The following is an 11,416-nucleotide window of genomic DNA, read 5'->3' as shown; positions in this document are numbered from 1 at the left end:
GGTTCCAGGACATGTCGGACTTTCAGGCAATGAGCGAGCTGATGCAGCTGCTAAAGTTGCTTTGAAGCAAGTAGTGAACAAATGCCAAATCCCTCCGTCAGAGATGAAACCTTTTATTAACGCTTACATTTTAAACAAGTGGCAAAAGGAATGGGATGCATTAGAAAACAATAAATTACATGAAATCCAACCTGAAATTTCACACAGGATTTTAAGACTTTTTAACAATCGATTTGATCAAGTAGTTTTTACCAGATGTCGTATTGGGCATACAAGAATAACACATGGTTTTTTGCTCCAAGGTGAAAACCCTACTCAGTGTTTGTGCTGCAAAACTCCTCTTACTATAAAACACATTTTACTGGACTGTCCTGCTTTTACTGATTTCAGAAGCCTTTTTTTATGAAATGAACTCTTTTAAGGACATTTTTAACAAAGTGAAACCAGAAAAGATTTTAGATTTTTTATCACGTATTAACACAAAAATCTTATTTAATTTATGTTTTATTTTGTTTGTTGATTTTTTTAAATTGTATATTTATTGTTGAAAGATTCCTGCCATGAAAACAGCCTTGGTTGCTGACATGGCATTAAATAAAAAATACATTACATTACCTATAGAATAGAAAATAAAAATGTACTCATTATTTACTCACACTCAAGTGGTTTCAAACCTTCACCAGCTTCTGCTGAACACAAATGGAGAGATTTTGAAGAAACTGGTAAACATTGGGAAAACATATACCAGTTAGCCAAATGAACGGTGATGTACTGTGTAAATGGTGACTGAACTTTTATTTTTGGGTGAGATATATCTTTTTACAGTTTAATTTACCTCCCATCATCCTCTATTAAGCTTCCATCTAGAGCATAGCTTTTGTATAAGAATTGTATGAATACAAAGCTTACAGTTTGTATGGATATAAGTGCATGAATCATATTGTGTACTAGATAGTCTTTCAAAATTCATCTTTATTTCCTCTTCGTCCTGCGAATGCATGCGGAGCTGATCTTTATTATTGATTTCCAACATGACATCCAACATCCAGACGCAGCATCTCTGTGAATCAGCAGAAGACGTGATTTGGCATGATGTGGAGCTTCGTTATGCTCTCTGTTTCTCAGCGATCGATGTTTTCTGCTGAGAGGCATCTGGCGCTCGTGTCAATTAAATATCAATGATATGTTGTCGAACTGTTAATTGTTGTTGCTCTGTAATTGATGTCAGTGTTCGAAGTACATACTATAACTCATCTCCTTGAATTATGCACTCAGAGAGTGATGTTTGCTGCTTGTTCAAACTGCTTATTTAATATGAGCTGAATCAACACAATTCTTGATTTTTTTCGGGGGGACAACTTAACTATTTTATGTTCAATCAACTTAAAAATGTAAAAACTAATAAGTTACTTAATTCTTTTATGTTGTCCTAACACAAACCAATTGTGTGAATCCCAGCATTTTTTTTATCGTGTACATCTTTTCAAATAGTTCTGTCAGTGTTAAAAACAAGAAAATAATACTGTATGAAATATACAATTTGGCTTCACAAGGCAGGTTTTTGTGTCGCACAATAGACAAATTACCATTTTGTAAACATTCAGGATATGCGAGCGCAGCAAGGTTGCAGAAAAAAACAGGAGCGCTAGCATTTACTGCGAGGGAATGACATCCGATGCAGTACAGAGTTTGTTGTTGTCTTAGAGATAAGCTATTTTGATTGCATATTATATATATTATTTACAAAATGCTTTCAGCGTATTGTAATAGCTCATCACCCAGTGATAAGCTCTGTTATTTGGTAAAATTAACATTAAAGCGAGCAGCGTTCATCTGACAGGTCCATTTGCAGTAGCACCCTCCCAATGGATATTGGGTGAGACGAAATGGCCAAGCATCCAGCCCGAAATATACTATCTTATTGAAACTCCAAGTGATTTTACAAGAGAGGAGTTGAAGGCCTACAAGTCTTTGGATGCCTACAATGCTGTTCTCTGTGGTCATGTGCAAGAAATAATCTTACATGATGACCTGATTCAAAACTTTGTTTTGCTAAAAACGGAGGTTCTGCCTAGCCTAAGATAAGGAAAGAAGACGAAGCTATACAAGCCCTGGGTAATCATCAACAAACAAAACAACTGCATTCTGACAGCAGACTGCACCTGTACGGCAAGTTTGTGATCGTTTACATTTCATTCTCAGCATTCAGTGTCCGCAGTTTAATTTTTGCTGAAATCATTGCTGCAGTCAAAAACGAGTGATGCGTATGAATCAGCATAGCGTGAACTTACCTGATATGAGTACTGCAGAGTCCAGCATTTTTAATTGGGTCCTCACTCCATTAAACTCTTTTGATAGCTGTCAGCCAAAGACGTCTGCGGTTGGCATTAAAAGCAGTGTGGTGTACAGTAAAATTTAAGGTTTCTAATATTCTAATTTGGCATCCTACAGCACAACACCACATGTTTGCTATTGCACCCGGTAAGAGCAGTGACATCCGACGTGTGTACACTGAAAAACATAAGACACAGGGGTTTTAAAGTCTTAAAATGTTTAAAATTGCTAAAACTAAATTTTAGGCCTTAAAAGTCTTACATTTACCCAAATATTATGTTGTAGGTCTTGCATCATTTTAAACCGGTCTTAATTTAGCTATGTCCACGAAAAGCTACTCATTCAGGTCGAAACCATCCAGCTAATAGCTGATCATAGTTTCCTGAACATCAATACAGCAAATAAATAATGGGTTTTAATTGTTTTTTTTCCAAGTTTGACACAAGCATTGTAAAAGCGATGAAGAAATGAAATGGAATAAATAAATCAACTCAGCATATTTAAATGATTTCTTAACACTCTTGTGACTCTGACTGGAGTAATGATGCTAAAATTCAGCCTTAATTATTCATTTTCTTTTAGGCTTAGTTCCTTTATTTATTAGGGGTCGCCACAGTGGAGTGAACCACCAACTTATCCAGCATGTTTTTCATAGCTTTATTTAACATTAATAAATTGCAGACAGTGGGAGATTCAGTGAGCAGTTAAAAAAAAAAAAAAAAAAAAAATATATATATATATATATATATATATATATATATATATATATATATATATATATATATATATATATTTGCTGCTTGTTCAAACTGCTTATTTAAAATAAGCTGAAACAACACCATTCTTGATTTTTTTTTTAGGTTAATAGTTTTATGTTCAATCTACCTAAATTTGTAAAATTTATTAAGTTGACTTAATTATGGGTTAATAAAGGGACTAAGCCGACAAGAAAATTAATAAATGAATCCGATTAACGAGCTGTGGTTGTCGGTGAGCAAAGTTAACTGAAATTAACATCCCTAATGTTATTAAATATCTTCATGTGAGTTTTTGTCTGCCAATACATATATGCATTATTGTTTAAAAGGCTGTTTTAAAAGTAATATATATATTTTATTTAGCAAAAATATATTAAAAAGTGACAGTATAATTACATTTATAATATTACAAATGATTTCTGTTTGAAATAAATGTTGATCTTGACCTTTCTGTTCAGTAAAATATCCTGAAAAGAGTATCTATAAAATTCCAACAGTACTTTCTTGACCATCATAATAGTGTATTAATATTTTCATAATAATAATAGTTTAGTGGTATAGCTGATTACACTATCTTGATCATCAATACAGCAAATGAATGATGAGTTTTTATGACTTTTTTCATCCAAGTTTTAAACATGCATTGCAAAATAAATAAAAATAAATAAACAAATCTAATCCACATATTTAATTGATTTCTGAAAGCTCGCATGACTCCAACTGGAGTAATGATGCTAAAATTCAACTTTAATTAGCAGCAATAAATAGCATTTTAAAATATATTCAAATATTTACAGAATTTACTGTATTTTTGATCAGATAATTGGATATTCAGTGAGCAGTTCACTCAAAAATATGTTATTTCTGCTTGTTTAAACTACTTGTGTAAAATGAGCTGAAACAACACCAATCTTGAGATTTTTTTGTGGGGAAAACTTAATTATTTATGTTCAATCAACTTAAAATTGTAAAAACTAATAAGTTAACTTAGTTATTTTATGTTGTTCCAGCACAAATCAATTGTGTGAAACCCAGCACCCAGTGAAACTAAGTCAAGACAACAAATATTTTTATGCTACTTTAACTTCTTTTAATAAATTCGATTTCTTCTAAAAAATTTTGGGGCTTTAAAAAGTATGAAAGTTCCTTCAATGTTATTAAATATCTTCATGTGAGTTTTTGTCTGCCAATACATATACGCATTATCGTTTAAAGGCTGTTTTAAAAGTAATTAATATTTTTCATTTAGCAAAAATATATTGAAAAGTGACAGTATAATTACATTTATTATGTTACAAATGAATTCTGTTTGAAATAAATGTTGATCTTGACCTTTCTGTTCAGTAAAATATCCTGAAAAGGGTATCTATAAAATTCCAACAGTACTTTCTTGACCATCATAATAGTGTAGTAATATTTTCATAATAATAATAGTTTAGTGGTATAGCTGATTACACCATCTTGATCATCAATACAGCAAATGAATGATGAGTTTTTATGACTTTTTTCATCTAAGTTTTAAACATGCATTGCAAAATAAATAAAAATAAATAAACAAATCTAATCCACATATTTAAATGATTTCTGAAAGCTCACATGACTCCAACTGGAGTAATGATGCTAAAATTCAACTTTAATTAGCAGTAATAAATAGCATTTTAAAATATATTCAAATATTTACAGAATTTTCTGTATTTTTGATCAGATAATTGGATATTCAGTGAGCAGTTCACTCAAAAATATGTTATTTCTGCTTGTTTAAACTACTTGTGTAAAATGAGCTGAAACAACACCAATCTTGAGATTTTTTTGTGGGGAAAACTTAATTATTTATGTTCAATCAACTTAAAATTGTAAAAACTAATAAGTTTACTTAATTATTTTATGTTGTTCCAGCACAAATCAATTGTGTGAAACCCAGCGCCCAGTGAAATTAAGTCAAGACAACAAATGTTTTTATGCTACTTTAACTTCTTTTAATAAATTCGATTTCTTCTAAAAAATTTTGGGGCTTTAAAAAGTATGAAAGTTCCTTCAATGTTATTAAATATCTTCATGTGAGTTTTTGTCTGCCAATACATATACGCATTATCGTTTAAAGGCTGTTTTAAAAGTAATTAATATTTTTCATTTAGCAAAAATATATTGAAAAGTGACAGTATAATTACATTTATTATGTTACAAATGATTTCTGTTTGAAATAAATGTTGATCTTGACCTTTCTGTTCAGTAAAATATCCTGAAAAGAGTATCTATAAAATTCCAACAGTACTTTCTTGACCATCATAATAGTGTAGTAATATTTTCATAATAATAATAGTTTAGTGGTATAGCTGATTACACCATCTTGATCATCAATACAGCAAATGAATGATGAGTTTTTATGACTTTTTTCATCTAAGCTTTAAACATGCATTGCAAAATAAATAAAAATAAATAAACCAATCTAATCGACATATTTAAATGATTTCTGAAAGCTCACATGACTCCAACTGGAGTAATGATGCTAAAATTCAACTTTAATTAGCAGCAATAAATAGCATTTTAAAATATATTCAAATATTTACAGAATTTACTGTACTTTTGATCAGATAATTGGATATTCAGTGAGCAGTTCACTCCAAAATATATTATTTCTGCTTGTTTAAACTACACTGTAAACGATTTCTTGTTAAATTAACAGTAAGTTACTGGCAACAATTATCCAGTAGCTGCTGTATTTCATAAAACAGTAACATTACTGTAATACTAATTACATTAGTATTACATTTACTGTAAAATGTAATACATCATTTTACTGTTGTTGATTTTTACTGTAACACTAATTACAGTAGTGATACACATACTGCAAAACTGAAAACAGTATTTTATTGTATATTTTTACCATGAAGAACTACGGTATTTTAACGTTACTTTCATTATTACTGTATAGTATTTTACAGTTATTAAATGTTATTTTATTTTATTTAATAGTGCTACTTTATAATGGGTAAAAATTTTCAAAAATTGCACAAGTGTTATTTTACCTGTTCAAGAAATACAAGAAAAATAAAGAAACTGAAACTTTAACTTCACAATAAAGGTTTATTGTGTAAACCATGCTAAAACAGTGGCAATAATTCAATATAACAAAGCAACAGAACACTAATGAACAATTGATCATTAAAACTAGTCAACAATTAATGCATCAAAAATTATTACAATTTTAAAAACAGGTGAAAATACTGCTACAAGACAGGAAATGATGAAGGCCAAATGATGTGGAAAGGGACAGTGAAAAAGGGCAGCAGCACTTCTGATGATCCTGCAAAAATGACCAGCAAAATCAATCACTGAAGTAAAAACTAATCATCCCTCAAACCATTTAATTCATTCAGAAACGAAACACTGCACTGTTGTTTTTATATATATAAAGATCAGCGGGCATTGTTCTTGAAGATTGCTAGTCAGGTGTCCACACAGGTGTGTAAAAAATAAATAGTAATAATAAAAAGTCTCATCTTAACTTAATGTCCGACTCTGTATAGCTCGAATATCTGATTCCATGATCACACTACTAGTGCTTCCACGGATTTAAGAGGGGTGAACACAGTTCATTCTCACTTTAAGATAGTCATATTTAAAATTAAATAAATAAAAATAATCTAATTTAACGTGACTAATGTTAATTAAATACTTTTAGGCTTTTAACACGTATAAATCCACTTCTAACTTACAGATAAGATTGCGTTAGAGAACATGAAAGCCGTGGGTGATTTTTTTAAATAATGCTAATGATGAGTTACTGATATTTGGTTTGCATAAAACAAAGTAATCACTAAGCATTCATTTTTGGCAAAATCTGCAGAGAGGCTCAGCGACACGAGGAAATGTGTTAAAGTTGAGTAGAGAACTAAAGAGCAGTCTAGCCTACTTCATGAAATGTTTGTGGTAATATTCTGCTGACAATTTATATTACTGTATTTCAATATGCAGCAGTGATGGCATGTCAGCAAGACAAATAAACATTTTATCGAGTCATTTCATACAATTTATTTATTTATTTATACAAACCCTCTAGTAACATTTCCTCAAACTAAATCATCATAACGTTACTGTGCACAGCATCAGTAAAACGTTGAGAATAATTTAAATACTTAATTTTTTTAAACAGTCACTGCTGATTAGAAATTAACATTAAAGCTAAGCTTACAGAAATCCTGTATGCATGACAATATAAAGATGTATTACTCACTGATGTCGAAGCACTTCCAGGTCATCAGAGATGTAGACAGGACAGAATATGTGCTATCAAATGAGCTCTTGTGCAGCCTTTGTTGGACATCCAGGTAGTATGTTCACCCACACTGTAAGAAACAAAAACAGAAAAAATTTATTAAAATGTGAGGGATAGTAAATATGTTTGGTCTACAGAGAGAAGAAAATGTTTACTTTAAGCATTGATCCTAATGAAACTATTTCTCAACTACATTTAACCTTATCACGGAAACAGCATTTTTGAGCTTTTAGACCAGGGGTGCTCAACCTTGTTTGCTTTAAATTAGAATTAAAACAATAAATCTCTATGTCAAATAAAATACTTCAGATCTAAATAAAGCAGGTGCTTTTACCTAAAGGTTCCTTCCCTCCAGTTAGTTTGGCTGCAGATCCCTCCACATCTGTGCTTTATTCGGTTCTTGTCTTAAGAGTAACTGGTGTCGCATTCCAGGTCCATCACAATCTGGGCTAGAAGGACAATATGACAAAAGACAAGACACATATAAATAAGTCTCAGAATAAAATATTTAAAGGAATAGTTTACTATTTTGCCACTATTTACGTGTTTTAAACTAGTTTGAATTTCTGTTAAACACTAAAGCAGATATTTTGAAGAATGTTAGTAACCAGTAACTATTGACATCCATATTTGAACCATATTTCTTTAAAAAATACGAGTTTGTGTTCAACGGAACAAATTAAATATATAACTATTTTGAAACAAGTGGAGGATCCCAAAGATGCTATTATTTTCATTTTGGGGTGAACTGTCCCTTCAATTCAAGTGTCAAGCAATAGTCATAAAAACTGATGTGTCGCTTGAGGAAAACTAAATCAAGTATATTCTTTGAACAAGCAGAATCATTATGCCATTGTATTCAGTGATTCTCTTTTACATTTTCCCACTATAAAATGATAGCTTCAACATGCAATCCATGTTAAGACAAAAATGAATAGCATAAAATAACATATTGAACTAAACTTACAGTTTCCAGGCTGTTTGAAAAAAAAACAAACACATACGCCCAGTAAAATTGCTAATAAACACAAAGACAACAGTTATAGAAAAAAATGTTTGTCTAATATTTACTCAGCACTTGGTAGGCAAATAGCATAGCCGTGGCTGTTTTAACACCAGATTTTTTTTTATCTTAGGAACTGCTGGAAGAAGAAAAAGAGGTTGTACATGAAACTCCTCACAACAAATCTGTGAACAACTTGACATTTAAAAATCTAATCAAAATGAGGAAGACATCAACATTACCTTGAATAATCAAGTGAGGAGTGATTGGTAGCATCAGTTTTTCAACATCAATTACTGTAGCTGAAAAACAGATAAATATAATAAGAGTAAAATAAGACTTAACATTAATTAATCTAAATCTATGGTACAACCATACCAATCTGTATAAGGTTAAAATACATTTGTACACAAATCATTCCCTGACCCCATCAATTTTATATATATATATATATATATATATATATATATATATATATATATATATATATATATATATATATATATATATATATATATATATATATAGTGATAATGACTTTGGCTTATATCTGTGTACTCAGAACGTACACTCACCTCAGGTACACCTGAACATCAAAAATTAAATGTACAATTAATGACACACTATACATCAAGCTCATTAACATTATTGAGAAATAGACAATTAATATGTATTTTGTTAATATTAAAGTTAGCTTAAAATAATTCAACTGCATTTAATTTTCAGCTCCATTTAATAAAACAGTTAAGACTCATTTCATTATGAGTTTAGTTTAAATAACTGACTTACAGTTGAAAAATTTTACCATAATGATAGCTTAGTCATAATGACTATGTGAAGACCAGAGCTTACCTTAACGGTAAAGGTTTAACTTTTCATGGTGACTTCGCCTTCATCTCAGTGTTGTGCTGAAATAGAGAATGCATTAATGCAGTTACAATAAGTTAAAGTTATGTTTTTTTTTCAGGTAACTTAACGTATGGTCAAAAACTCACTAAAGATAAACTCACTGTATCTATACCTCGCAAACACTACAATGACCGCCTGGCGTCTGTTATTTCTTGTTTAAAATACCGTTTGTTAACGAATAGCGTGACATAACATAAGAACCTACAAAATGTCACTTGGTTAATTCTTTTAAATTACACACACAATACACAGAAATATATACAAAACAATCCTTTAACAGAATTTGACTTTAAAACACTTACCGAGGATGAATTCGCTGGATGAAAGACGACAGGTGAATTTCAAATTAGGAGAGCCGTTGCCTGCATGTCGAGTCGTGTCCGTTCGGTTCTATGAATCGGCTCCTTAGTGAACAGTAAAGAATCGAATCCGCCTAAAACCGATTCCTTGTTGTATATGATTCATTACTATTTCGTTATACTGCTTGGCCACACGCATTTATACACTAATTATACACTAATTGCATATTGCTGAGTGTGCTTGTGAACACGTGTGATCAAATAATTCCCGAGCAAACGGTTCAATTCGGTTCAATACGATTCAGAGTCGCTCGAGTGCTGAACCGAACCAGTGCAAACGTGATATTGATTACAATATAGTAACATTGTTTTTTATTCATTTTACCAGCGAAATTATTACATATATCTGACCTTGACAATACGAATAAAGTTCGTTTGAAGTGTTTTGAGAATTATATATAAATATATATATATTTTTTTTTTCTCCCAGAATTCATTTCACATCAACAAGCAAATGGTAATGGCGGATGAGAAAGCCCAGCTAATATTATAAATATTGCGTTTAATATGTCACGAAATGAAATTTTAACAGTGTTTCATGCGAGAATGTAGTTCTTACAAACTCAAATCTGTGGTTTATTTATAGATATCATGTGTAAATTTTAAGCGTGCTTTGCCGATAGCGGAGATTCTGACCTCCAGGGTGTCCATCATCACTCATGTATCCGGCGAAACGAGGTTATAATCGGCTAGACATGTGAGACTTCCCCCAGTCTTAGATGGCTCTATAATGAATGTGTTATGAAATTTAGTTTTAACCGTTTTTCATGCGGGAATGTAGTTGTTTTAAACTCAAGTCTGTGGTTTATTTATAGAGATGGTGGGTATTTTAAAATATTGTTTTGAAAATGCGGAGATATGTGACCTCCATGGTTATGACGAGTGCCCTAACCTCATGAATCCGTCTAAAGCAGGCTGGTCATTATGACATTTAAGCTGACTTTGGTTTCATGAATCAATTACTTTTGTTCCAGTTTACGTTTTGGTTAAGCACAAAGTTATGTTGATTAAAAATGATTTAATATTTTAATGTTAACCTTATAAAATTAAGGTGCAGTACACCCAAATATGGAAAACCAGGGGACAGCTTTATGCACTAAACAGTCTGAAGAAACTGGTTATTTTATTTTTCTTCACAAAATACTTTGTCAAAAAATAAAATAAACATAATAATAATAATATAAAGTGTGTGTAGAGTTTTTCATGGTCATTTGCAGTACTGTATTTAGATGCACAGTAACTGATTTTTTCCCAAAATTCATTGTAAAATCTGCAGTAGCATACTGATAATCATGTTCACAGTATGGAAATGTTGAGAATACATTATCATGCTGTGAAAACAGCAATATATACAGTAACACACTGTGCACAGCTTATACAGTAAACAACTGTTGAGAAATGCAGTATAATACCGTGAAAACAACATAAATCGTTTACAGTGTACTTGTGTAAAATGAGCTGAAACAACACCAATCTTGAGATTTTTTTGTGAAGAAAACTTAATTATTTATGTTCAATCAACTTAAAATTGTAAAAACTAATAAGTTTACTTAATTATTTTATGTTGTTCCAGCACAAATCAATTGTGTGAAACCCAGCACCCAGTGAAACTAAGTCAAGACAACAAATGTTTTTATGCTACTTTAACTTATTTTAATAAATTAGATTTCTTCTAAAATATTTTGGGGCTTTAAAAAGTATGAAAGTTCCTTCAATGTTATTAAATATCTTCATGTGAGTTTTTGTCTGCCAATACATATACGCATTATCGTTTAAA

The 11,416-nt window shown here is 31.0% G+C and overlaps 1 protein-coding gene and 1 long non-coding RNA gene across 5 annotated transcripts in view; one reads left to right on the top strand and one right to left on the bottom strand.

Annotated features, from left to right (window-relative positions):
- LOC137496077 (aerolysin-like protein) overlaps positions 1-11,416 on the top strand; it is an 80,053-nt gene that overhangs the window by 1,737 nt on the left and 66,900 nt on the right. The gene's annotated exons all lie outside the window — the stretch shown is intronic.
- On the bottom strand, positions 6,157-9,679 carry LOC137496074 (uncharacterized). Of its 3 annotated transcripts, none has more exons than XR_012383488.1 (7): positions 9,583-9,679; positions 9,224-9,279; positions 8,614-8,673; positions 8,118-8,510; positions 7,703-7,921; positions 7,327-7,438; positions 6,157-6,396 (listed from the first exon to the last, which is right to left on the bottom strand). It is a non-coding gene; the product is annotated as an uncharacterized lncRNA (long non-coding RNA). The 3 variants fall into 3 exon arrangements; XR_011016172.2 differs by having other exon boundaries at positions 7,703-7,817; positions 8,440-8,510; XR_011016171.2 differs by lacking the exon at positions 8,118-8,510 and having other exon boundaries at positions 7,703-7,817.

Source organism: Danio rerio, chromosome 7 (assembly GCF_049306965.1).
Source record: "Danio rerio strain Tuebingen ecotype United States chromosome 7, GRCz12tu, whole genome shotgun sequence".
NCBI lineage: Eukaryota > Metazoa > Chordata > Actinopteri > Cypriniformes > Danionidae > Danio > Danio rerio.
The sequence above is the reverse complement of the archived record's forward strand: the minus strand, read 5'-3'. Positions and strand labels throughout refer to the sequence as shown.